The sequence below is a fragment of the Tursiops truncatus genome, chromosome 2 (genome assembly GCF_011762595.2).
Source record: "Tursiops truncatus isolate mTurTru1 chromosome 2, mTurTru1.mat.Y, whole genome shotgun sequence".
In the NCBI taxonomy this organism is placed as follows: domain Eukaryota; kingdom Metazoa; phylum Chordata; class Mammalia; order Artiodactyla; family Delphinidae; genus Tursiops; species Tursiops truncatus.
The window spans coordinates 77,447,815-77,474,236 of NC_047035.1; the positions used below are offsets into that span (position 1 = coordinate 77,447,815).

Below are 26,422 nucleotides of genomic sequence, written 5' to 3' on the forward strand. Positions count from 1 at the left end.
TATTTGCCCCAACATTTAATAAATAGTTGGTTCTTGCTCGACAGATATGGAGTGCTGTCACATTTTTAAATGCCTTTCTATATGCTGATTTATTTCTAGATCCTTTAATGTTTTTTGTTTATGTCTATCTAGACCTTGTGCCAATTTTGTGTCTTTGCAGTTGATACAGTTTTAAAGTTATTTAAATATCTGGCATTTCAAATTACCTCAATTCTTCTTTTCCTGCTAAATTTTGTTTGGGTAGTTGTAGACATAGACTCTTATGTATGAACTTGAAAGTCAGTTTCTCAAGGTCTATGAAATGATGAGATTGGAATTTCCATTGGGATTATATTAAATCATAGATCAATATGAGAGGCCTGGTAATACTGAGTCTTCCTATCCAGGAACATAATTTATCTCTCTGGCTATTCAGAATTTTGTTTATGTTCTTCAGAAAAGCTCTACAGTTTTCTTCTTGTAGCTCGTGCCATTTAACTTAATTTTTGCAGACTTAATTAAAAATGGTATTCATCTGTCATGTTTTAAAATGGTTTTGTTGGTATAACAAAGCGACTTTCATGTTTCTAATTCTGATTTTATACTCATGTTAGTTCTACTAGTTTTTTCAGTTGAGAGCCTTGGAATTTTTGTAGACAAATCATGACAGCTTGTGTTTTTAATTATAAAATATACATAAAGTAAAATTTATTATCTTAACCATGAAAAGTTTTTATCATTTTACTCATTGAAAACATTTATTAACACTCTGTATATTAGCACATAATGGTTTACACAATAGGTGAATAGGTGTTAGCCATTTTTAAGTAGAGTTCAGTAGCGTTAAGTATATTCATGTTTGTGTGACAGATTTTCAGAACTCTTTTGTCTTGCACAACCGAAACTATACTCATTAAACAACTCTTCATTTCTCCTCTCTTCCCAAACTCTGGCAACCACTATTCTATTTTCTATTGCTATGAATCTGACTACTCTGGGTACCTCATGGAAGTGGAACCCTACAGTATTTGTGTGGCTGGCTTATTTCATTTAGCATAATGTCCTCAAGATTCATCCGTGTTGTAACATGTATCAGAGTTTCCTTCCTTTTTAAGGCTGAATAACATTCCACTCTGTGGTCTGTACCACATTTTGTTTATCCATCCATCCGTCAGTAGACACTTGGGTTGCTTCCACTTTTGAGCTATTGTGAATCATGCTGCTATCACCATGGATGTACAGATATTTCCTTGGGACCCTGCTTTGAATTCCTTTGGGTGTATACCCAGATGTGGGATTGCTGGACCGTATGGCAATGTTCTCTTTATTTTTTGAGGAGTCTCCATATTGTTCTTCATAGCTGCCGAATGTATAGGGATACATTCCCACTACAGTGAGCAAGTTCCAATTTCTCCACCTTGTCAACACTTGTTATTTTCTGAGTTTTTGTTTGTTTAATATTAGCCACGCTAATCAGTGTGGTGTCTCATTGGGTTTTGATTTGCATTTCTCTAATTATTAGTGATGTGTGTCTTTTCAGGTGCCTTTTGGCCACTGGTGTATCTTCTATGGAAAAATGTCTATTCAAATCCTTTGCCCATTTTTAATCAGGTTTTTAACACTAGAAAATAAAACACAAATCGTTACCTATCTTTTTTTTTTTTTTTTTTTTTGTGGTACGCGGGCCTCTCAGTGTTGTGGCCTCTCCCGTTGTGGAGCACAGGCTCCGGACGCACAGGCTCAGCGGCCATGGCTCACGGGCCTAGCCGCTCCGCGGCATATGGGATCCTCCCAGACCAGGGCACGAACCCGTGTCCCCTGCAACGGCAGGCGGACTCTCAACCGCTGCACCACCAGGGAAGCCCTACCTATCTTTTTTTACTAGACCTTTTCTACTGCCTAGGGCCTCCAAAACAAAGCTAGAAAAGTGGTGATTAGTAGACTTCCTTGTGCTATTCCTGATTTTATAGGCTTCCTTCTAATGTTTTCCAGTTAAAAATTATGTTGGTCAGAGATTTTTTTTGATCAATTATCTTTATCAAGTTAAGGAACATTCTTTATATATCTGGGCTTCTAAGTGTTGATATCACAAAAATTAGTTTGAGTTTAATGTATGAGGGATATATTTACTGAAATGACTGTGTGATTCATGTGATTTTCTTTAGTCTGATTATCCAGTAATTGCGTTTTAGATTCATTACTGTGGAACCATCTCTGCACTATTTCATCATGATGAAATGCTGAATTTGATTTGCTGATTTTCTGGTCATTTTAAATAAGGAAAGGTCTTAGCCAAATATAATGAATTTTGTGAATTCAAGATAAGGGAAACTATGGGGACATTTTCCATATTTTAAGTAGCAAAGTATACAGTGACTCCACAGTGGCGCACAGGATTTGTTAAAATGGAAACAACAACCAAATGGTTTTTAGATCTGCCCCGTGTGTTCTCTGATGTTATTTTTTTCCTCAGTGTTAAGATTTCTTCTTCAGTGTAGCACCAATCAAGATAAGTGGAAATGAACCTTGAAAAACAGTTGCTATTGTGTGTTGAGTTACATGGCATAGTGAGGGCGACTCCTAGGGGATTTTCCTTGACTTATTTAGAGCACATATTCTATCTTGTGTTGTAATCTTAGAAGTTGCAGGTAAATGGTGGTGACATCAGTTACTCTTGCTTCTAGATCATACCTAACTCTTATTTAGTAACATCTAGCACATTATTAGTGTCTAATTCATTGATTATTAATTCCACTATTACAAATAATAATATGTTCATGCATTCATTTAGCAAATATTTACTGAGCATCTACTATATACTGGTAAGTTTGATAGATGCTTGGAATTCAGAGATGTGTCAGGCAAGATCCTTTCACTCAAGCAACTTGGTTCTTTTTGTTTTGGCTTTTTTTGGTGGCAGGGTAGTAGGTAGGTGACAGAGAGTAGCATGGGGGAGAGAGAGATGAAATGTACACAGATAAGTGCAATAAAATGGTCTAATAGTCTTATTGAAGAATGTATAGCATATCATAGAACACAAAGGCAAGTATGATCAATCCTATTTGGGGGAACTAGGACAGGCCTCCTGAGCAGACATGGAAGATAGTAGGCTGGATAAGTCAGGTGGTCAGGTGGAGGCAAGCTAGACCAAACAGGCAGAGGAAGGATGGAGCAGGACTTGTTTGAAGAATAGCAGGTAGTTTATTATGACTGATAGATAAGAGGCAAGGGGAGTGATATGCAAGGGCATTATGTCTGTAGACTTTGAGGAGGTCAGGTCTTCAGGAGAGAGAAATTACATGGCGTGAAGGTTTTAGGCAGGGGAGTAACAGAACCAGATACAGGTGTTGTCAGACTGCTTTAGAGGTATCGAGGATGAGTATAGATCTGGCAGGGAGGTGAGTGGCTGCTGTGGAGAAGTAGGAAGACCAGTTTGGAGTGGTCCTTATAGTGGTCCAAAGGATAGATGATAGGGGCAGTCAGTGATTTCTACTTTCCTGTGAACAGATGCATTTAAAAAAATCTTTGTGATACTCAGTGATAACGGAATCAGAGTTAATAAAAAGCCTAGGTGCTCTTGGTTTCATTTTCGGTGATGGCTTATACCTTTTGCTAAGCCTATTGCCAGGGCTACTAGAAGAATAAAATAATTTGAATTTGAACTCTTTTTGCCCAGCCTGGAATGAGTGTGGGACTTAATAGTGATATATAGTTATCCTTACGTTTATGGATTACCCAATCCATGGATAAAATATGTGTTCAGCTCTAGGTCAATTTGCTTGAAACAAACTCACACAAAACCAGTTGTCTAAAACCAATTTACCTAAATTAATATTCTCAACGTATTTCTGTCTTCAACAGTAAGTAATTGTGTTTGCACCACTCAGGCACAATAACCCAGTGCCTTCCCACCAGGGCGTCTCTGTGATGAGTCACTTTTTGAGGGCATTAATTGCTCCTTCCTAGTCAACAAAATCAATACCTTACATTTCAAACTTGGTAAACCATTTACCTCTGCCTCTTTATCTTTCACATTCTACCCATCCTTCCCCCAGTTCCAGCGTTGCTTCCTTTAGAAAGCCTTTGAAAAAAAAAAAAAAAGCCTTTGACTATCCCACCCTCTCATGAGTGTCTGTGAATCCTTTGGCCACCAGGTACTACCTAAGATAGGTCATCTGTTGTTGAATTTTTATTTAAATTGTACATCATTTAACATTTTATGCGTTTGTTTTATATCCCAATTCGTCTCTCAGTCTTTAGTGAGGGGAAAAGTAATCTGGGGATCCTGTTAATTCAGGTATCTGGAGCAGGGACCGTGAATCTGCCTTTTTCACAAGATGCATGGGTATTTTGGCTATAGTGCTAGATGAGTAGTCTTTAAACTGGGGGATGCAGAAGGACCCTCCAAGGGGTAGAGGCATGGATAATTTTGAGCAAATTACCTTCCACATCCTCAGCTTTCATTAGTACTCTCTTAATTTAAATGGATCGCCTACCCAATTTATAAAGGGAAGGTATCTCACCTATTGCAAATCTGGCTCTACCTTGCTCAGATGTGAAAACCTCCAGGGTGTCAAAGAAAGGATAATTTCAAATAATGGTATCTGGGAGGCCTTTATTAGAGGACCAAAAAATTGATCCTATCCATTCCAATAAGATACATTTCCAATTAAATTTTAATTTTTAATAATTATCATATTTCAATATGTTTTCATAGTTAGGTGCTAATAAAATATTTTTATAACTCAGCCCAGAAGTAAACCTAAAACTACTTTTGTGATCAGAGAAAATTTTTAAAAATCATTTTTACATTTGTATTCCTTGGAAATTATGAGAGGGTGAATAATAGGCATTGAAGCATAAAACTATTACTTTTGGATAAATTCTGTTAAAAAGAAAAGAAATTGAAATGTTTAAAAGGAGGAAAAGGACCGGGTAAAATTCCTGAATGTTAAAGCCATCTGTTCACAGCCTTTTTAAACAGATAATGCTGAATGGCAAATATGGTATTATTAGAGTCTATTAACTACATTTAAAAGAGTAATCATTATATTTTTAAGATTAGTATTCATAAATTGTCCAGAATTTGTTTTTGCAACTGTTTAAACTTACAGTGACAAATTTCAGATGTCAATTTAAAAATGTGTGAGGAGTATGGTATTTTGTAGAAAAATTGTAGTGGGTGTATGAGCGTAAGTTTGAAGAGCACTGTTCTGGTTTGTACTTTGAAAACTGTTGCCTCAGAATCACCTGTGACCATGTTAAAAATGTAGCTCACTGGATGTGATCCAGGCATGATCATGTGTGTGATAATAGCTGACATGTATTTAGTTCTGTGTGCCAAAGAAACTGAAAGTGGCAGGTTCATTTCTGCAAAACGTGTCAATGCTGTTTGCCTTTCCCGAGGGCATCGCAGGACTCCCTTCCCTGTGGCTTACTGCTATGAGTCTGCTCAGAGTACTTGCTCCGGTATGAGTCTGCTCAGAGTACTTGCTCCCCTCCCTTCCCACCCCTGCACCTGTGGAGTCAGCCCATCTCTCTAGAGTCTCAGGGAAGAAGCTTCTAGACTCTTCCCCCAACCTCCTCACACTTTCTTTCCCCTCCTCACCCAAACTCAGATCAGCTGTAGGGTTTGAAGGAGAGTGGGAATGTGTGTCACTACCAGGAACAAAGACATTCTGTCTTGTTGTGCTGTACCTGGAGGACCATCCTGCTTCTGTGTCAGGTATGAGCTGATCGTCCAGGACTCTGAGCCACGTCTCTGGGAGGTCAGTGAGACGGGAGTGTGGTTTCTGTCTTGCTTTGTTCTTTTCTTTCTCTAAAGTGAATCAATGTCTTTATTTATTTAAAAAAAATTTTTTTGGAGTATAGTTGATTTAAAATGTGTTAGTTTCAGGTATACAGCAAAGTGATTCAGGTGTATGTGTGTGTGTATATGTATATATATATATGTACATTTTTCAGATTATTTCCGTTATAGGTTATTACAAGATATTGAATACAGTTCCCTGTGCTATACGGTAGGACCTTGTTGTTTATCTGTTTTATGTATAGTAATGTGTATCTGTTAATCCAAAACTAGTAATGTATCCCTCCCCCCCGTTTCCCCTTTGGTAACCATAAGTTTGTTTTCTGTGTCTTTGAGTCTGTTTCTATTTTGTATATACATTTATTTGTATTATTTTTTAGATTTCACATGTAAGTGATATCATACAACATTTGTCTTTCTCTGTCTGACTTCACTTATTCTCTAGATCCATCCATGTTGCTGCAAATGGCAATATTTCAGTCTTTTTTTATGGCTGAGTGATATTCCATTGCATATATATATATGTATATATATCTTCTTAAACTGATCATCTGCTTATGTGTATGTGAGTTGTTTCCATGTCTTGGCTATTGTAAATAGTGCTGCTGTGAACATTGGGGTGCATATATCTTTTTGAATTAAGAGTTTTCATCTTTTCTGGACATATGCCCAGGATTGGGATTGCTGAATCATATGGTAGCTCTATTTTTTACTTTTTTAAGGACCCTCCATACTGTTCTCCATAATGGCTGCATCAGTTTACATCCCTACCAACAGTGTAGGAGGGTTCCCTTTTCTCCACGCCCTCTCCAGCATTCATTATGTGTAGATGTTTTGATGATAGACATTTTGACTGATGTGTGATAATGAGGTGATACCTCACTGCAGTTTTGATTTGCATTTCTCTAATAATCAGTGATGTTGAGCATCTTTTCATGTGCCTGTTGGCCATCTGTATGTCTTCTTTGGAGAAATGTCTGTTCAGGTCTTCTGCCGATTTTTTGATTGGATTGCTTGTTTTTTGATATGGAGCTGTATGAGGTGTTTGTATATTTTGGAAATTAATTCCTTGTCAGTCGCATCATTTGCAAATGTTTTCTCCCATTCCACATTTTGTCTTTTCATTTTGTTAATGGTTTCCTTTGCTGTGCAAAAGCTTTTAAGTTTCATTAGGTCCCATTTGTTTATTTTTGTTTTTATTTCCATTACTCTAGGAGGCAGCTCCAAAAATATATTGCTGTGATTTATAACAAGGAGTGTTCTGCCTATGTTTTCCTCTTGGAGTTTTATAGTATCCGGTCTTTCATTTAGGTCTTTAATCCATTTTGAGTTTATTTTTGTATATGGTGTTAGAGAATGTTATAATTTCATTCTTTTACATAGCTGTAGCTGTCCTGTATTCTTTTACATAGCTGTAGCTGTCCTGTTTTCCCAGCACCACTTATTGAAGAGACTGTCTTTTCTCCATTGTATGTTCTTGCCTCCTTTGTCTTAGATTCATTGACTGTAAGTGTGTGGGTTTATACTTGGGCTCTGTATCCTGTTACATTGATCTATGTGTCTGTTTTTGTGCCAGTGCCATACAGTTTTGATTACCATAGCTTTGTAATATAGTCTGAAGTCAGGGAGAGTGATTCCTCCAGCTCCATTCTTCTTTCTCAAGTTTGTTTTGGCTATTCAGGATGCTTAATATTAATAAGGATTAGAAATAAGTCAGTTACTACAGAGTTCAAAGTCATTTTAAAAACTAGATGTGGTGCTTGCTTCGGCAGCACGTATACTAAAATTGGAACGATACAGGGAAGATTAGCATGGCCCCTGCGCAAGGATGACATGCAAATGCATGACATGTTCCATATCTTTTATATGTATAGCTGATTCACTTTGTTATAAAGCAGAAACTAACACACCTTTGTAAAGCAATTATACTCCAATAAAGATGTTAAAAAAAAAACTAGATGTGAATGGTTACAACCCTGATAAGATGTATAGGACAAAGAACAGAAAGAAGTACAGCAAAATACTAACAGTGGCGTCTTGGGGGGTGGATTTTCATGTTTTCTGAATTCCAGTTCTTAAATATAAGCATGCTTCTATTGCTTTTACAATTTAGAAACCTCTTCTAAATTATCCTTTCTGAGAGGGGGGGATACCAGACACTCATAACTGGCACAAATGGATACTCTGCTGCTTGTACTCCAAGAGGGTATTTCCATTTCTCAGTGATAATGACTAATAACGAATCTGTGTTTTACATCTGTCAGGCCCTATGGAAATGAACTAAATGTTATACATGGATTAAATAACTGTAATCCTTAGTGTAATGTTATGAGGTAGATAATTATTCATAGTTTACTAAGGAGGGTACTGCAGCTTAGAAAAAATTATATACTTTTCTTGGGTTTTACAAAGCTAGTAAAGAGAGAAGCCAATATTTGAACCTTGGTTTTGCACCATTAAACTGATAGGCATGTCACCTTACACCAGCTCACACCATGCCCCGTCCTTTTTCAGTAAATATAGAGGCATTTCTAAGAACTGAAATGAGGATCCACTTTGGAATGAATGGAAAGAAATATCGGATATGGAGTGATGATGAAAGGATAAAATGGTATAATGTGTTCTTACATGGAATTATGTATAGAAGAAATAATTCACATAATATACATTCAACAGTAATTTTATTTGAAGTGCATCATTTATTTAAGTAGTATAGCCTGAACACCTCCTACATGCCAGGACTTGTTTAAGGCATTTGAATACATCAGTGAATCAAGAAGAAAACAATTCCAGCTTTCTAGGAGCTTGCCTTCTAAGGGAGTGGGGGAGGATGATGGTGGTGAATAGAGATAATAAAGAAATAAAGTAAATAAATTGTAGATTAGATGGCGATAAATGCTATGGAAAAGAAGAGCCAGATGAGAGGCATTGGGATTGTAGTGGAAGGGTTGGTTACAGTTTTAAATAGTGTGGTCAGCGTAGGACTCCTTACGACTATGACGTTTGAGCAAAGAAATAAGAAAAGAGAAAGAGTTAAGGGAATGCAGGGGAAGGGAAGCTCCAGTCCAAAGGCTCTGAGGACAGAATGGGTGTTGTGTGGTCTGGGTAACTGCAGTTGTTAAGCAGTTAGCCAGAAAAGGAGATTTGAGAAGAAATGTAGAGTCAGCTGTTCTTAACCTTGGGTCTAAGGACCTCTAAGGAGTCCAGGGATAGAATTCAGGGGTCTATTAATTTGGGTGGGAAAAAATTTCACTTTTATTTTTAACAATACCATCTAACTGAAATTTAACATTTTTCAGCAGACCAAAAACCTAGAATAAATTAGTAGAACCAATGACCTTGTCAGCAATAGAAGTCATAGATATTATCATATCACATGATAGGTGTTGCAGGTATCTTAAAATATGGTTGTGTTCATCATCGCATCACATCAAAATTATGTTAGTAATTAGACCTGCCACTAGATCCTCTTATTTCATGTATTAATAAAGGGAGTACATGTGTTACTATATCACAATTAAAATTAAAACTGAGTTGGTTTCCTCTGTAGTCCGTTGTATTTCATTTTATACATCTAAAAATATTATTTGGAGACGGGATCCATAGAGACTGCCAACTGCCAAAGGGGTCCATGGCACAAAACAGACGAAGGAACCCCTGACAGGCAGTGTTGCAGGCCAGTGTGGAATCTTGTTTGATGTTGGCCTTTGTGCTGAGGGTGAAATGGCAGGAGCTGTGAGAGAATTTTGAGCAGAGGCTTGACATGATTTTCTTTTTGTCTGGAAAAGCCCACTCTGGCTGCTGTGTTGAATTAGGGACTGGGGCACGGGGAAGGGGAGTCTGGGACCAGGCAGACCCACATCACAGTTATTAGATCACGTTGGTGATCCAGGCAAGAAATTGTGCTTGCTCAGGGGATGGTGGCATGGACTACGGGTATAGCAAAGGAGGCAGTAAAAAATAATCAGATTCTGGATTTGTTTTGGAGGCAGAACCATCGGGATTTCCTGATAGGTTGGATGTGCCGGAGAACAGTCAGGGATGACGGCAGAGTTTTTGACTTGAGCCATGGAAGGATGGAATGGCCATCGACTGGAGGAGAGGACTGTGGCTGGTAGGGGGAAGATCAGGCATTATTTCTGATGTGTGAAACTTGAGGTGTTGATCTGACATATACAAGGAAGTGTTTGCAGGCATTTGGATGGTATGTGAGTGTGGAGCTGGGGAGGAGGGCTTCTGAGCTGCAGATGTGTGTCAGGGAGTCATTTGTGCATAGGAAAGTTGATATTTAAAACTCAGACTGGTGAAATGCTGAGGGTAGATAGAAAAGGGTAACCAGGAGTGAGTGACCGTGGGGAGCTCCAGCAGGAGGAGATTGAGGTGAAGAGGAGGAATCAGCAAAGTAAACTGAGAAAAGTGTCCAGCGAGGCAGCAGGAAAAGCAAGAGATGGTGGAGTTCCGGATGCTAAGTAGAAAAAGTGTATCAAGGAGTGGTGGGGGGGAGGGAGTGTGTCAAATGGTAGAGCAGGAAAAGTAAGGAGTGAGAATTGACCACTGAATTTAGAAGCATAGAGGGCACTGGTGGAAGGGATTAGGGGCAAAAGTCTAATTTGGGGTGGCTTTAAGAGAATGGCAGCTGGACACAGTATGGAGACCACTTTTTTGAGAAGTTTTGCAAAAGGAACTAAAGTGGGAGTAGTAGCTGGTGGGGCATGTGGGATCAAAAGAAAGATTTCATTTTGTTCTGATTAAGATGGGAGACATAATAGCTCTTTTGTATGCCAGAGAAAAGGTTCCAATAGAAAGGGGAAATTTGAGGTAGGAAGAAGGCAGACTTCCTGGAATGATCTCTTTAAGAGAATGATTAGGATAGAGATCTAATGTACTAGCAGAGGGGTTGGCTTTGATAATGCATGAAAAGTCATCTGTAGTAACAGATCCAAGAGCATGAGAAGTCATCTCTAGTAACAGACCCAAGGGCAGAGAATATGGGTATCAGTGCTGGTAGGTGGGAGGATGCAGAGGTTCTTCTGGCTGCTCCAGTTTTTCAGTGAAGTAGGAAGCAAAGTCATCCGTTAAGAGTGAAGATGAAATAAGAATAGCGATAACAGCTAAAAATATGTATCATAGACCTATGTGCCAGGCGCTGCTCTAAGTACTGTACAAATATTAACTCATCTTTACAACAGCCTTGTGAGGTAGGAATCATTACCCTTACTTAAGGATGAGAAAACAGGCACAGAAGGTGTGAAATAACTCAAGCCAGATCCCACTACTTGTAAGTGGCAGAGCTAGAATGCAAACCAGGCCTCCTGGGTCCGGAGTCTGCTGTCTCAGTTACAAGAGGATACCTACAGCCAAATTGACCTTCTCAAAGATAGTATGCATTTTCTTTTCTTTTTTCCTTTTTTTTTTTTTTTTTTTTTTTGCGGTACGTGGGCCTCTCACTGTTGTGGCCCTCCCGTTGTGGAGCACAGGCTCCGGACGCGCAGGCTCAGCGGCCATGGCTCATGGGCCCAGCCGCTCCGCGGCACGTGGGATCTTCCCAGACCGGGGCACGAACTCGCGTCCCCTGCATCGGCAGGCGGACTCTCAACCACTGCGCCACCAGGGAAGCCCCATTTTATTTTCTTAACCAGTGACCCTCAGTGTCCTACAAGATGGAATACTATCGTGTCTCCCTCTAAGGATTAGAGTACATAAGGCAAACCGCTTAGCACGATGCCCAGTTCATAGAAGACAGTCAGTAAATGTTCATACTAGCTGGTTCTAGCAGCAGTCCATTTTTGTTGATGACGATGTTAACACTTAGTGATTCTATTGATTGCTTTTTAAACATTGGGTTTCATGATTTAAAAATGGTTTCCAAATAGAGGAACAAAAACGGTGTCTTACACTCTATTAATACTTCTTTGATTACCAGCAAGGTTGAACGTTTGTTCCTATGTTTATAGGATATGGAAACAGTGACTCTGACTTTGTATTTCTTTGACATCTGTTACCATAGTAACTAAGGCAGTGAGCTATAAAGGGAGTGCGTGAATCCACGAGCCTGGCTCCCAGCTCGCTGGCTGAGAGAGCCAAAGGGACAGAGCAGCCAGAGGCTGTATGATCCGAGGGCTGGACGCATCTGGGGACTTATTCAGCTGTGGCTTCTCTATTAGGAGCAGCTGTGAATGGGGCTCCAGGAGTCACCCTCACGAAATGAGGCACATGATGACAGTTGGAAGAGGAAGAGTAAATATTACTAAAGATGAATGGCTATGGTAACGGCCAAGTGGAAAAAACCTGTGGACGTGTGGGGATGCGTTGGTGCTGACTAGCTGGTACCATGAGGGATGAATTTCAGGAAACCACTAATTGGGGTAGATCCTCTGCAGAGGACTGGGCCTGAGTCACATCTGTTCTGTGGGATGTGAGTTCTGTGAGGAAGTCCAAGTCCTCAGGCTGCATCAGCTGCAGACCCTCCAGAGTGCTGGCTCCTTCTGGTAGTGAGAGTGGAAAGCTTGGGTTGGTGTTATCATGATTTTTTGTTTGTCCTCGTCAATGAAGACTGATGAAACTGGGCTAGTATTCAGAGGAGATCCTGTAGCCAGGCTTCCTGGGTTCAGAGCCCCCTTATTAACCATGTGAACATGAGCAAGGACTTCATCTCTCTGGGTCTCAGTTTATCTCTACTACAGGGGCAATAATAACAATACATCCCACATAAAATACATAAAACTTTTATAAGAATTCAATGAGTTCAAATTATATTTCACCTAATGTATGATACACAGCATCCGCATCTAAAATTACAATCTTACAATTGACATTTTACAATCAAAATCGGCAGAGGGCTTCCCTGGTGGCGCAGTGGTTGAGAGTCCGCCTGCCGATGCGGGGGACGCGGGTTCGTGCCCCGGTCCGGGAAGATCCCACATGCCGCGGGCTGGGCCCATGAGCCATGGCCTCTGAGCCTGGGCGTCCGGAGCCTGTGCTCCGCAACGGGAGAGGCCACGACAGTGAGAGGCCCGTGTACCGCAAAAAAAAAAGAAAAAATCGGGAAAAGAAAAACTTTTTCTTTCCTAGTGGTACATAAATACTGATTCATCTTAAAATCAGTGATGTCTTATGTTTGAGGAAATACTGTATGTTATTAGGACAGCATTAACTATGGCTTGGTAATAGAAAATGCTACACGTAAGTGTTAACATTTACTTGGCTTTATAGGCACAACCAGCTCCTAATGACGCCACTAAACCCATACGGATATATTCATTGCAAGCTCCTTATCCCTGTAATGTGAGAGCTCTTAAAAGCAAAACAAAAATCCAAGTAAGCTAGAATATCAACCCATAAAGAGTCACATGATCTTCTGCTTTGGGGGAGCTTCAGGACGTAGTATGTGACTTTCAAGTGTACCTGTTCTTGCTGCATACACTCATCCCTTGACCTTCCAGGTCACTCCCTCTACTTTCCTTTAATGGCCACATAGATAACCCATTCCAAATCCTGGCCTCTCTTCCCTCCCAGCGGCAGTCTTTTTCATTTCAGTCAGGTGATACACGGTGTCTGCATCCTAGATCTTACGTTTACTCAAGAGAGCTTTTATCTTGAAAAGATAAATTATAACATCCAGTTTCTGTCCATCATCTTTCACTCCAGCTTTTCCTCTCAGTTCTCTCAAAACAGATTCCTTCTTTTCCTTGGGGACTTGACGCCAAACATCTTCCTTGATGTCTGTCAGCCTTTCCTGTCTTCCCTCCCTTCTTAGGGCATTGAAATTCTTTCTTCAGTCACATTCTTGGTAATGTCCTTGATTTCTTGACCTCCTCACCTTCTGTAGCAGCTGTCTGATAAAACCCCAGTCCTGGAGGGATTGAAACATTTGCATCTCCCTCCCTTGATCTGGACTGCAGAAGCTGTTGGAGAAAAAGGTACAGCTCTGTACTTCTGCCCCTGTGACTCATGGTCCTGATGAGAGTGGGCCCCCCACCCTGTCCACGGCTCTTCATACGTGTTCCTAGACTGCACTCCTGTGTTCATAGCAGCTGCTTTTCCCAGTATGTTCTAGCCCCTTCAGAACTTCCATTTCTTGCCCTCTCCCTTCACTCTGAACATCTGACCTCATTTAAAAGTCATGAAGAGGCTTTGGAGTATGGTAGAAAATACTTGTTAGAATTAGTCAGGAAATCTGAGCTCTGCTGAATAGCCATGTGTTTTTTTTTTCCTCTTGTAGTTATAAAATGTGTTTTGATCTGTGTATGGATCTGAGCTTCTAAAGCAAATGAGTCATTTTATTTGGATATTAGTTTCTTCCTATGTACTTTGAGGGAGGGGCACTGGTCTAAGTGCCTTCTGAAATTTTGTCTTTAAGATTCTGTAATTTTACTCACAGATATAGAGGACAAAATAGTGGTTACCAGTGAAGGGAGAGGGGCAATGTAGGGATGGGGGAGGTACAAACTCTTGTGTGTGAGATAGGCTCAAGGATGTATTGTACAACACGGGGAGTGTAGCCAATAATTTGTAATAACGGTAAATGGAAGTAACCTTTAAAATTGTATAAAAATTTTAAAAATTCCATGATTTTATGATTTAAGTTTTGTATGGTCTTCTGAACCAGCTTTAATTTGCAGGAAGAGACTATTTCTGATAATGTCATTTCCTCAGTAAAACAAGAAAATTCCCGTTTGTCATAGAAACCTGGAAGGCATGTTACCTTTTGTGATGGCAAATTTATCCTTTTCCTATTTTAGTTTTGAACTAGTGAAAATGACTTCCTGTGGTTTGGTCTATCATTTCTTTTTTTAATTACTTAATTAATTTATTTATTTTTGGGTGTGTTGGGCCTTCATTTCTGTGCGAGGGCTTTCTCTAGTTGCAGCGAGCGGGGGTCACGCTTCATCGCGGTGCGCGGGCCTCTCACTATTGCGGCCTCTCTTGTTGCAGAGCACAGGCTCCAGACGCGCAGGCTCAGTAGTTGTGGCTCACGAGCCTAGCTGCTCTGCGGCATGTGGGATCTTCCCAGACCAGGGCTCGAACCCGTGTCCCCTGTATTGGCAGGCAGATTCTTAACCACTGCACCACCAGGGAAGCCCTGGTCTATCATTTTATCAGTAGGAAGGAAGAGAAAGTTAAGGAGTATCTCATTTCTGTAATAGAGTTAATCAAGACTTTGCCTTGAACCTCTGAGTGGGGCTTCTGGGGATGAAAGATATATGTTTCCTGACCGGGTTTCACTCTGAAGAGCGTGTCGGGTGTATCAGCCAGTAGTACCTGAAGCTTTGCTGCCAGACTAAACTGCCCATTTCTAAATACTTGCAAATAATGTTAATCTCCAAAATATGCAAACAGCTCATACAGCTCAATATCAAAAAAAACTAACAACCCAATCAAGAAATGGGCAGGAAACCTAAATAGACATTTCTCCAAAGAAGACATACAGATGGCCAACAGGCACATGAAAAGATGCTGAATATTGCTAATTATTAGAGAAACGCAAATCAAAACTACAATGAAGTATCGTCTCACACCGGTCAGAATGGCCATCATCAAAACGTCTGCAAACAATAAATGCTGGAGAAGGTGTGGAGAAAAGGGAACACTCTTGCACTGCTGGTGAGAATGTGAATTGGTTCAGCCACTATGGAGAACAGTATGGAGGTTCCTTAGAAAACTAAAAACAGAACTACCATACCACCCAGCAATCCCACTACTGGGCAAAACAGCAATCCCACTACTGAGAAAAACATAATTCAAAAAGAGTCATGTACCAAAATGTTCACTGCAGCTCTATTTACAATAGCCAGGACATGGAAGCAACCTAGGTGTCCATCAACAGATGAATGGATAAAGAAGATGTGGCACATATATATAATGGAATATTACTCAGCCATAAAAAGGAATGAAACTGAGTTATTTGTAGTGAGGTGGAGGGACCTAGAGTCTGTCATACAGAGTGAAGTAAGTCAGAAAGAGAAAGACAAATACCATATGCTAACACATATATATGGAATCTGAAGAAAAAAAAAGAAGATGGTCAGAAGAACCCAGGGGCAAGATGGAAATATAGATGCAGACCTACTAGAGAATGGACTTGAGGACACGGGGAGGGGGAAGGGTAAGCTGGGACAAAGTGAGAGAGTGGCATGGACATATATACACTACCAAATATAAAATAGATAGCTAGTGGGAAGCAGCCTCATAGCCCAGGGAGATCAGCTTGGTGCTTTGTGACCACCTAGAGGGGTGGGATAGGGAGGGTTGGAGGGAGGGAGATGCAAGAGGGAAGAGATATGGGGACACATGTATATGTATAACTGATTCACTTTTTATAAAGCAGAAACTGACACACCATAGTAAAGCAATTATACTCTAATAAAGATGTTAAAAAAAAAAACAACTAAAAATAAAGCTACCACATGATCCAGAAATCGCGATCCTGGGCATATATCCAAAGAAGATGAAAACTCTAATTTGAAAAGATACATGTACCCCAATGTTCATAGCAGCACTATTTACAATACAGTAGCCAAGACATGGAAACGACCCAAGTGTCCATAAACAGATAATTGGTTTAAGAAGTGTGGTGTATATATATAATGGAATATTACTCAGCCATAAAAAAGGAATGAAATGATACCATTTGCAGCAACATGGATGGACCTAGAGAATATCATACTAAGTGAAATAAGCCAGACAGAGAAAGACTAATGTTATATGACATCACTTATATGTGGAATCTAAAAATAATACAAATGAATGTACCTACAAAACAGAAACAGACTCACAGACATAGAAAACAAACTTCTGGTTGCCAAAGGGGGAAAGGGGGAAGGGATAAATTAGGAGTATGGGAATAAATGTACAAACTACTATACATAAAATAGATAAGCGACAAGGATTTGCTGCATAGCCCAGGGAACTATATTCAATATCTTGCAATAGCCTATAATGGAAAATAATCTGAAGATATATGTGTGTGTATATATATAATCTGAAAAAATATATGTGTGTGTATGTATGTATACAACTGAATGACTTTGCTGTATGCCTGAAACTGACACAGTATTGTAAATCAACGATACTTCAATTAAACAACTGCACATTTCTGTGAATTGAGCTGATATCCTTTGCATGCTGCCCAGATGGTGCATTTCTAGAATGATAATCTGGCAGGTTACTTTGGGGTTTACCGGTAAAATGGGGTTGACCAGAAGATCTTGCCGTTTTTATTCCCATCTGCAGTCTCTTCTATATAATCTTGCCCTTTGAACATTCTTTCTGGATGCTAAAATTTCAGGGGAACTACAGGAGAGCAAGGAAGAGCCCAAGTCCTGTGCATTGGCTCCTGGTGCGTCAGTTTGGATGGAGGAGAACTTGGAGTTAGCAGATGGAGGGCGTGCTTTTTACAGTCTAGATAGAGGCATCCCCTTCTAGCCTCACCAGACATCATTGTTTGAGGATCATGCTAACAGTAGTCATGGTTCTCAGCCTTGGCTGTCTATCAGAATCACCTGGAAAGCTGTTAAAAATTCCGGTGCCTAACATGCATCTTATACCAGTTAAATCTACCTCTGGGCTGGGATCTATGCTTCAGTAGTTTTTAAGCCTCTGCAGGTGAATGTACCATGTAGACGAGGCTGAGAACCATCGAATAGAGACTTTACCGGGAAGGGTTAAGTTGGTTGGCTGATGCAGAAGTTTGGCTTTCACAAGCGAGCTGGTTGCGTCTCTGCTTTATCTTGGCTGATTTTTGACCGTAGTAACACTGTAGCAAGATCAGAGGTAGTCAGCTGGGTGTGACTGCTTTTTCAGAAGTGTGCGTTTGAAGCGCAGCTGTGTTTTGCCTGTGAATCGGTGTGTGCTTGTCTTCATATGCTCTTACCAATGGTATTCCTCACTCTCTACAAGAAGGGAAGGTAGGTCCTGTGTGCATTAGTGGTGTGTGTGTTGTGTCCACTTCATTTGGGGTCACTGTTCATTGTGTTCACTTTGAAAAGCAGGTAATTGACTTTCTTGTAACTTTCAGTGAAAAATCATTTGAAAAGATCAGATGGGAAGAAAAGGAAACTCACACTTCCGTTGTAAAACTAAAACAACAAAATTCAGGAGATTTTAAAGAAGGCAAGCCAGACTGAAATGTCTAGAACCAGTGTTTCTGGCTAGCGAAAAGATGCTAGTGTGACTCTCTTTCTACCTGTGTGTACACGTAGTCTCCAGTTTTTAGAAATTCCTGGCCTGTTGTGTACAGTTCCCCTTAAGAGTGCCGAAACATCCTGACTAGGGTTGCCAGATAAAATATAGGATGTCCAGTTAAATGTGACCTTCAGATAAACAATAACTATTTAGTGTAAGTACCAAATATTGCATGAGACACACTGACACTAAAAAATGCTCTGTTTATCTGAAGTTCACTTTTAACTGAGCATCTTGCATTTTTATTTTCTAAATCTGGCAACCCTGTGGAGGTATGGACTAGACTCGAGGGCTTGTCGCGCTGTCCAGTTTTTCTGGGCTGGGTCTCACTGTGACCTTGCTTCTTACCATATTCCTGCAGAGAAGCTGCCGCTCAGTTTTCCATCCCAAACTCTTATTTTGTTGTTTTTCCTATATGTCTAATAGGTTTTCTCATCTTTGGTGTTAGAATTGAGAGAGACTTGAAGATAGATATAGACATGAAAAACCAGTTCTTAAATTCTGACTGGTAGAAGCAATGCAAACCAAGACCTTATACTTATAGGCACTTAAGCCCAGTGGCAGGTGTAGTATGTTGTATTTTGGAGTACTTTTCCACCATGTGGGAGACACAAGTGTCCTGTTGCCCTTAGAAACTTGGGCAGGTGGCCTGCCCTCTTGGGTACTTGTCTGGCCTGGTTTACTAGAAAATTCCACTTTCAGTCACGTTAAAGCTGGCTGGCTTTCACCTGCCTCTCCAGAGACTGACCTTCACCTCCCCTTCTCCTGAGGTTCCTTTTGTTGGCCTTAAAGGGCTCTGTCAGTTACAGAGTGGAGAACTTATTGGAGAACAATAAAGAGTGGAGAACTTCTCCCAAAGTTTTCAGTCAAATCATCTGATGCTTGTACATGCCCCATGAGGAATGTATTTTTACTAGGACTTTGGATATGCACTCTGTTTGAGGTAGGCAATTTTTCTCACTGACTTTAAACCAAGTTTTATGTAGAAAAAAGCATATATATATATATATATATATATATATGAGATTTTTGAACACATCCGTTATCTTTTGTAGAAGAGAATCCTGCATAATTTTGAACGAATAGAAAATTAGGGAAGTAGAATGAGCACTTGTATATTAATCATCTATACTTAAACATCTTGCCGTATTTTCTTCAGACTTGTGAAGCCAGGGTTGAGACCGCTTTTGTAACCCCACCTTAATCCAATTTCTCTGCCCATCTCCTCAGCCACTCTCCCAAGGTTTTTGTGGGGCTGACCACCATGCACAACTACAGGAAGGTCACTTGTGAATGGTGTCATCTGTGTATTCCTAGACAGTGTATAGCATGGGTTTTCTAAACCCTGTACAAATGGTATTACCGTATAAGCTTTGACAGTCATATCATTATAAATAATACTAGTATTGTCTGTTCCTTTCCAGTTTTTACATCTCATTCTCTTCTAACTGCATAGTCCCAGACCTGTAGTACATGCAGGAAAATGTGAGTGGCCATGGATATTCTTAATCTTGCTTCTTGAAGTTTCACTATTACATATGAAGTGTGCTGGAAAATTCTTTTTTTTTTTTTTTTGCGGTACCCGGGCCTCTCCCCTTGCGGAGCACAGGCTCCGGATGCGCAGGCTCAGCGGCCATGGCTCACGGGCCCAGCCGCTCCGCGGCATGTGGGATCTTCCTGGACCGGGGCATGAACCCATGTCCCCTGCATCGTTAGGCGGACTCTCAACCACTGCGCCACCAGGGAAGCCCCTGGAAAATTCTTGATGTCCTGAATTTGATTTCCTTCTATTCTAAATTAGCTCAGAGTTTTTTTCTTTCTCTTTTTAAAGTCAAGGATGACTGTTGAGCTTTATCATGATTATTTTCTGTGTCATTCTGTATCATTTTGAGATTTTGAGATATGATGGATTTTCTCCTTTAGTGTATTAGTGTGTTAGATATCACAGATAAATTTTCAGATGATATATAATTCTTGCATTCTTAGAATAAACCCTGCTTAGTTACCTGGTTTATTTTCACAAGTTGGTTAATTAGATTTGCTAATTTTAGGTTTACTTTTTAGTCTATCCTCTTATTGATTTTAATTTAATTGTATTATAGAAAGTGAACATGGTCTGTATAATAGTATTACTTTGAAATTTTTTGAGAAATTTTCTCTGTGAATCGTCAGTTTTTGCAAATATATCATGTGTCTGAAAAGGGGATGTGTTGTTTTTGTTGGGTTCTGGGATATAGATAGTCAAGGTTGTTACTTGTGTCAGTCACTATGTTTTTATTTGCTTGATCTACAATTTCTAATAGAGGGGTATTATCTCCTACCACTTAACTTATTTTGTCAGTTTTTGCTTTATGTACTTCAAGGCTAAGATGTTAGTTGCATTCAAGATCATGATCATACCCAACACCTCCGTTAAGCAATAAAACATTAGAAATACATTTGCAGCCTCCTGTGTGCCTTCTACCTTCCCCTTATGTGAAACTGTTTATTAATCCCATGTACTTCTTTATACTTAGGTATAAAATCCCTAAATAATGTATAATACAATTATGTGTTTTAAAAGTCTAAAAGTGGCATCCAACTGTGTGTATTTTTTGGCAACTTTTTCTCTCAAAATTCTATTTGCTAGATTAATCTGTGTTGGTATGTATAGCTCCAGGTCATTCATTTTAATGTCTGCATAGTATTGAGTGTATATATCACTCAGTATTTGTTTATCGGTACTGCTGTGATGGAAATTTATTTCTATCTTTCACTACTATAAATGGTGCTTCCTCAAGTGTTCTTTTAAACATTTGTGTTCATGGTAAACACTCCATTTGGGTTAAATTTTGGAGTAGAATTTCTGGTTTTATTTATGTGTAACTTTCAGTTTAGTAGATGTTGTCAAAATGAATTTTCAAGTGATTGTAGCAGTTAGTACTTCCATCAGCAGTGTGGAATTCTCATTCTTGTTCCTCACCAGTAGTTAGTATTAGCAGACTTTTTAATATTTTCAAGTTTGTTAGGTGTGAAGTGGCATCCCATTGTAGTTTTAATTTGCATTGTCCTGAGAACAGGTGAGATTGTGTGTCTGTTTATATGTTTATAAAAAGTCATTTGGGGGCTTCCCTGGTGGCGCAGTGGTTGAGAGTCCGCCTGCCGATGCAGGGGACGCGGGTTCGTGCGCCGGTCCGGGAAGATCCCACATGCCGCGGAGCGGCTGGACCCGTGAGCCATGGCCGCTGAGCCTGCGCGTCCGGAGCCTGTGCTCCGCAACAGGAGAGGCCACAACAGTGAGAGGTGCGCGTACCGCAAAAAAAAAAAATAAAGAAAAAGTCATTTGGAGTTCTTCTTCCATGAATGTACTATCCATTTGCCCATTTTTCTATTCGTTGCTTTTCTCATTTCTTTATAGTACTTGTTTATCCTGGATGCTAATCTTTTGTACTTCCTGTGTTTTGCAAATGTCTTCTCCATGTGCTGGCTTATCACTTTCTAGGGGCATCTTTTAACATACTTAGTTTTGGTAATTTTAGTGAAACTGAATTTAAAACATGTTTTCCTTTTTTTAAAAAAAGTCTTGCTTAAGAAATACTTTTGAATTTCAATGTCATAAAGATACTCTGTTCTTCCAAAGTTTTTTCTGTCATGCTTTTCACATTTAGATTTTTAATCCACTGGAATTGATTCTTATGTATGGTTTGAAATATAAATATTTTTCTTAAGTTTGGATTTAGAAGTAGTCTATCCTTCCCTCACAAATTTCAGTACACCTTCAGTTCTCACAATTAGTTTCCATATGTGCATGTCTCTATTTACAGACTTTCTTTTCTGTACTGTTTTATGGTCTACCTTTTTATCTATTAATCAGGGCCAGAGTTTCTTAATTGCAATTCTTTCTTATTATCCTATTTTTGTTTCATACTGCATTTTTAATTATTTAGTATTATCTTTTATTCACAAATTCTTGACTGTGCCAGGGTTTATCCAGCTCTTAAACTTTTCAATAACTATATTTTACATTTCTGTTATTTCTGAATTTGTAGTTACCTATTGTTACTTCTTTTTATATATATTTTTCTTACTATGCTATTATTGTTTATAGTGGTTGGTTGTTATTCTTTCATCTTGGTAAGAATTCTAAACATTCCTAAAATATTTTAAATGTTTAACATTTAAAATTTGTATAATTTTCTCTTCCAATTGTTGATTTTGTTGCCTGTCTTGATATTTAGGGTTTCTTCGTATGTGTTGGAAGTTTCGTTTGAAGGCTCATGGTATATAGGTTGCTTTTCTAAAAGAAAGTTTTCCCTTCCCCCTTACACTTGTCTGTTTTACACGTGGCTCACCTGGTCCTGACAAGACTCCCGGACCAGAAGTTGGTCCAACAGTGGTGTGTTGGGGTTCCCAGCCCAAGGTGGTGATAGGGACTTGAAGCTCTAGTCACTGGGGACAGGGATGGACAGGGCTTGGAGTCTGGTCTCAATCCCTGCCTATAGCCTCCTGTTTAAGCCCCCAGGCAGCAGTTCACAGCAACTACTTCTAGGTTCCTTTTACCATCCAGGAACCCCACCTCGTCCCTTTTTGTAAGCCGAAAGCTTAGCCTAGAGCTGTTTTCCTGCCCCACAGAGGGCCCTGTTAGCCCTGCTGCTCTGCAGTCACCTAACTCCAGGCCATCCTGCCCGCCTCTGGAACTGGGGCTCAGCAGGCCCAGAACTTCAGGCCCGGAGCACCACTTTGCTGCTCTAGTCCATTTCTTGTTTCTCCAAGATGTTATCCTGTTTTAGTACTCACCTGTGACTCTTAACTTTCTTGCTTTTTACTTTCGATGTCATTGCTATGCAGGTTAAGGAGGAAACTAAAAAATGTGAACCTATAACAACTGAAGTCTCTCGGGTCACGACTTTTTTGGAAACCTGGTTGGAAATGCCCCTTACTTGTTCTAATTTTTCTCATATAGCCACCATATCCATACTAGTCCATCTTTCATAGCAAAGAAAAAATGTTCATTTCACAGCTTTGGCCCATCCTCCTCCTCCCTGCCCCCCCGCCCCCAAATCTTTAAGGCATTACTGTGCCACTTGGTAGCAAGTTTCAAGTTTCAATATGAACTATAATGACTGCCACCTAGTGGCAGGCATTGGGTACTTTCAGTTGCAGCCTAAATTTTATACTGACAGGTTGTGTGCCTGTGTAGATTTGTTTTGTAGCTTTCAAAACTACATAGATAGATTTAAAATGGATAACCAGCAAGGACCTACTGTATAACACAGGGAACTCTGCTCAATGTTATGTGGCAGCCTGGATGGGAGGGGAGTTTGGGGGAGAATGGATACATGTATACTTTGCTGTGCACCCGAAACTGCCCCAACATTGTTAATTGGCTATACTCCAATATAAAATAAAAAGTTAAAAAAAAGAATGTATATATGTATAACTGAATAAAAAAATAATTAAAAAATAAAACTACAAAGATGGAAAGGGGGAAATAAAGTTTAGTGAGCTTGTATTCCTGGAGTTCAAAATATTTGGCTTAGTATCTCCATTTTAACAGAACAGAAAATAAGGGGAAGAGAAGAGGACAAAGTGAAAAGGCAAGTTATCCAAACATTGGCAGCTAGAATTTGATGTAATGACTGGTTTTCCCCATGGCGAGCTGTCCATTAAATGGTGCCAGGTCCTGAATACCTACCTTGGGAACCCAGGTAAATGTCAAACATAGGCATAAATTCGCTGACCTTTGTCCATATTTTACATCATCACCCAAAGACAAAGAGACTCAAATTGTTGTTCTGAGCTCATTTTATGAGTATTAAAGGATATAAATGTATTGTGTTTTTCCCCCTCCATTTATCTTCTTCCCCAAGCCCTGTTCTCTCTATATTGGTTGGTGAGACTCCATTCCAGTTATTTAAAGCTTCCAACATGGTATGAGCCTCTAAATAGTAAACTTGGCTGGAAGCAACATATGTGTTTATCAGCTATTGCTGCAATAATGCTGTGTGACAAACCATGCTAAGATCCAGTAGTTTTCAATAATAGGCATTTATTTGCATGGGTATAAAGGTCAAATGTGGTTCAGCTAAGCTAGACTGGGCTCTTTAAGGCTGTGCATAGACTGGGCTTGGCTGCCGACTCTGGCGAGGGTTTAGGTCTGCACAGCTCTCTCTCTGGGACCCAGGCTGAGTCAGTAGTAGCTGCCTAGGGTATGTCCTTCTCTTGTGAAATAGCAGGAGTGCAGGAAGCAAGCCAGACTGTGTGCAAGCAAATGTAAATTCTCCTTACATCGTGTCAGTTCACATGCTGCTCGCCAAAGCCAAAAGCCATAGGAAGTATTCTATCACATCCCAAGCAGAAAGGGGAGGTGGAAGTGGATGAATATTTGCGAATGGTGCCCTAGTTTTCCACACCTACATATAAAATAATTGAATGAAATCGGATGAAGTCGTTTAAGAAAATAAAGTCTTAATGCACGGATACCGAAGTTACAAGTGCCAAAAGCTTCGTAGACATGTCAAAGATGTACGCCAGAAGCTTTTTAAGGCTAGAAGTGCGTGCCATTTACTTTCTCATACCCAGTGCTTAGTTCAGTGCCGGGCTTATAGAGATACTAAACACATGGATGAAAGAGCTACCAAGCAAACTGGTGGCCTTGAAGAATTGGGATTTTCTCCCATCTTTTAATATTGGCATTTTTATATTTCTGCCTGAAAACATCCTAAATGTTCTTGAACAAGGAGAGATATTGAAATATGATCATTCCTAAGTTCATGGGATTTCTCCCTTCTAGTGTCAAATCTTGTATTCTTCTGATATGGGAACTAGTCATCTCCCTTCTATACGTATATAGAACAACGTAGTACGTAGATCCATTGATTTACGTAACTTCTACGTGGCCTCATCCTTTTGGAAGAGGCAGGATGGACCTTCTGCCGAAAATTTGATTCAGATGCCAAAATTGACTCTCCTCCGTCTCTCTCTCTCTCACTGTCTCACTCTCACTCTTGCACACACACACACACACACACACACACACACACACACACATTGAAGGTTTATCACTAGCATAATGAGACTTCAGAGGAGAGCAGGGCAGGCCTCTCAAGCTGGCTGGAAAATGCCTTGAGAGAGGAAGGGTAGGAGAGTGGCGTGGGCTTTCATGGTGTTCATGGGGCAGAGACGGGTTAGGGCTGGGCTGAGGAGTCTGCTCGTGGGCAGTGGCTTGTGTGTTCGCATTCCTTGCTAGTGTTAAAGGCTTTCTAATCAGATTGCCCAGATGTGGGGCACAGGGGAAAAGGTAGAGGTGACGCTTAAGAAGCTGTCAGCAGTCAAAGATCAGAAAATGAAGTTAGACTCCTTATTATACGCTTCCCAGCACGTGTGTGATTGTTGAAGGCCCGCTGATAGAAGGTGCTGTATTGACATTGTATTGTGTGGACCGGCTGACAGCTGCTGACTTTGATTTCACCCCACTTTGTTCTCTTGGTTTCTGCCGTTTCTGATGGGTACCGCGACAGCCATCCCTTTTCCAGATGGTACAGTTACTGTGGAGTGTGTCGTTGATGGGCATCTAGTGAGGAAACTGATGTGGAGAAGCTACTGGGCACCCAGACCAAGCCGCATACTTTGCTTATTAAATATGAGAGCTCAAATTCGACTTTATTCTTAGATATTGGAGCAGATGGTCTGTGATGACTTTGCCTTCCGTGACCAGCGCCGTTTTCGTTAATGTTAGAGATGGTTGGAGGAAGTTCGTGCATTCATTCATGGATGAGTTTGTTTGCGTGTTTATTCGTCTGTCAGTAACTGGCATGTTTTCCGAAAGGTCATTTATTATGTACTAGTGTTACTGACCAGGGTTCTTGGCCTCCTTTATCAATAGAAATTGATCAGAGGCCAGATGAGAAATTCAGGCAAGGCTTTATTGGGACTTGTGCTGCAGCATGAGGGAGGGAAAACAAGTAACAGATTCCCTTGCTCCCTGAGGGAGGATGAGCTTGGCCCTTAAATGGGGTGAGAGTAGGGGCGGATTGGTGGGTCAGGCTGGAGGAGTGGCCTTGGTGGTCTACCCGCCCCCTTGGCGGTGCTGTGTGCAGGGTGCATGCGCAATGCCCTGCTTTTGCTCCCGACTCCTTAGAAGTGGCCACTGGGTTTTTGGTCATTTGGTATCTTGTTCACAATTTGCCCCAACTGTGCATGTATGCAGTTATTTTTAGTCACTTATAGTTTCTTTGTATTCTGTTGCTTGAGGAGACGTTTGTCCAGGTGCAAGCACTGCAGCAAAGGGTCCCAGGTCTCAGCCTGTCTCACCAGCTCCTTAATTTGGGGCATATACTTATACTACATTTATTATTTTTTAATTTCTTCTTTAAACCAATTGATTTTTTTGCTTTGTTTTATTTATTTTTTATTTATTTATTTTTTTGTGGTACGCGGGCCTCTCACTGTTATGGCCTCTCCCGTTGCGGA

At 40.2% G+C, this 26,422-nt stretch overlaps 1 protein-coding gene and 1 non-coding gene across 3 annotated transcripts in view; both read left to right on the top strand.

Annotated features, from left to right (window-relative positions):
• FMN1 (formin 1) overlaps positions 1-26,422 on the top strand; it is a 425,437-nt gene that overhangs the window by 141,565 nt on the left and 257,450 nt on the right. The gene's annotated exons all lie outside the window — the stretch shown is intronic.
• LOC117311526 (U6 spliceosomal RNA) lies at positions 7,545-7,651 on the top strand. Its single transcript, XR_004525721.1, has one exon. It is a non-coding gene; the product is annotated as a U6 spliceosomal RNA (small nuclear RNA).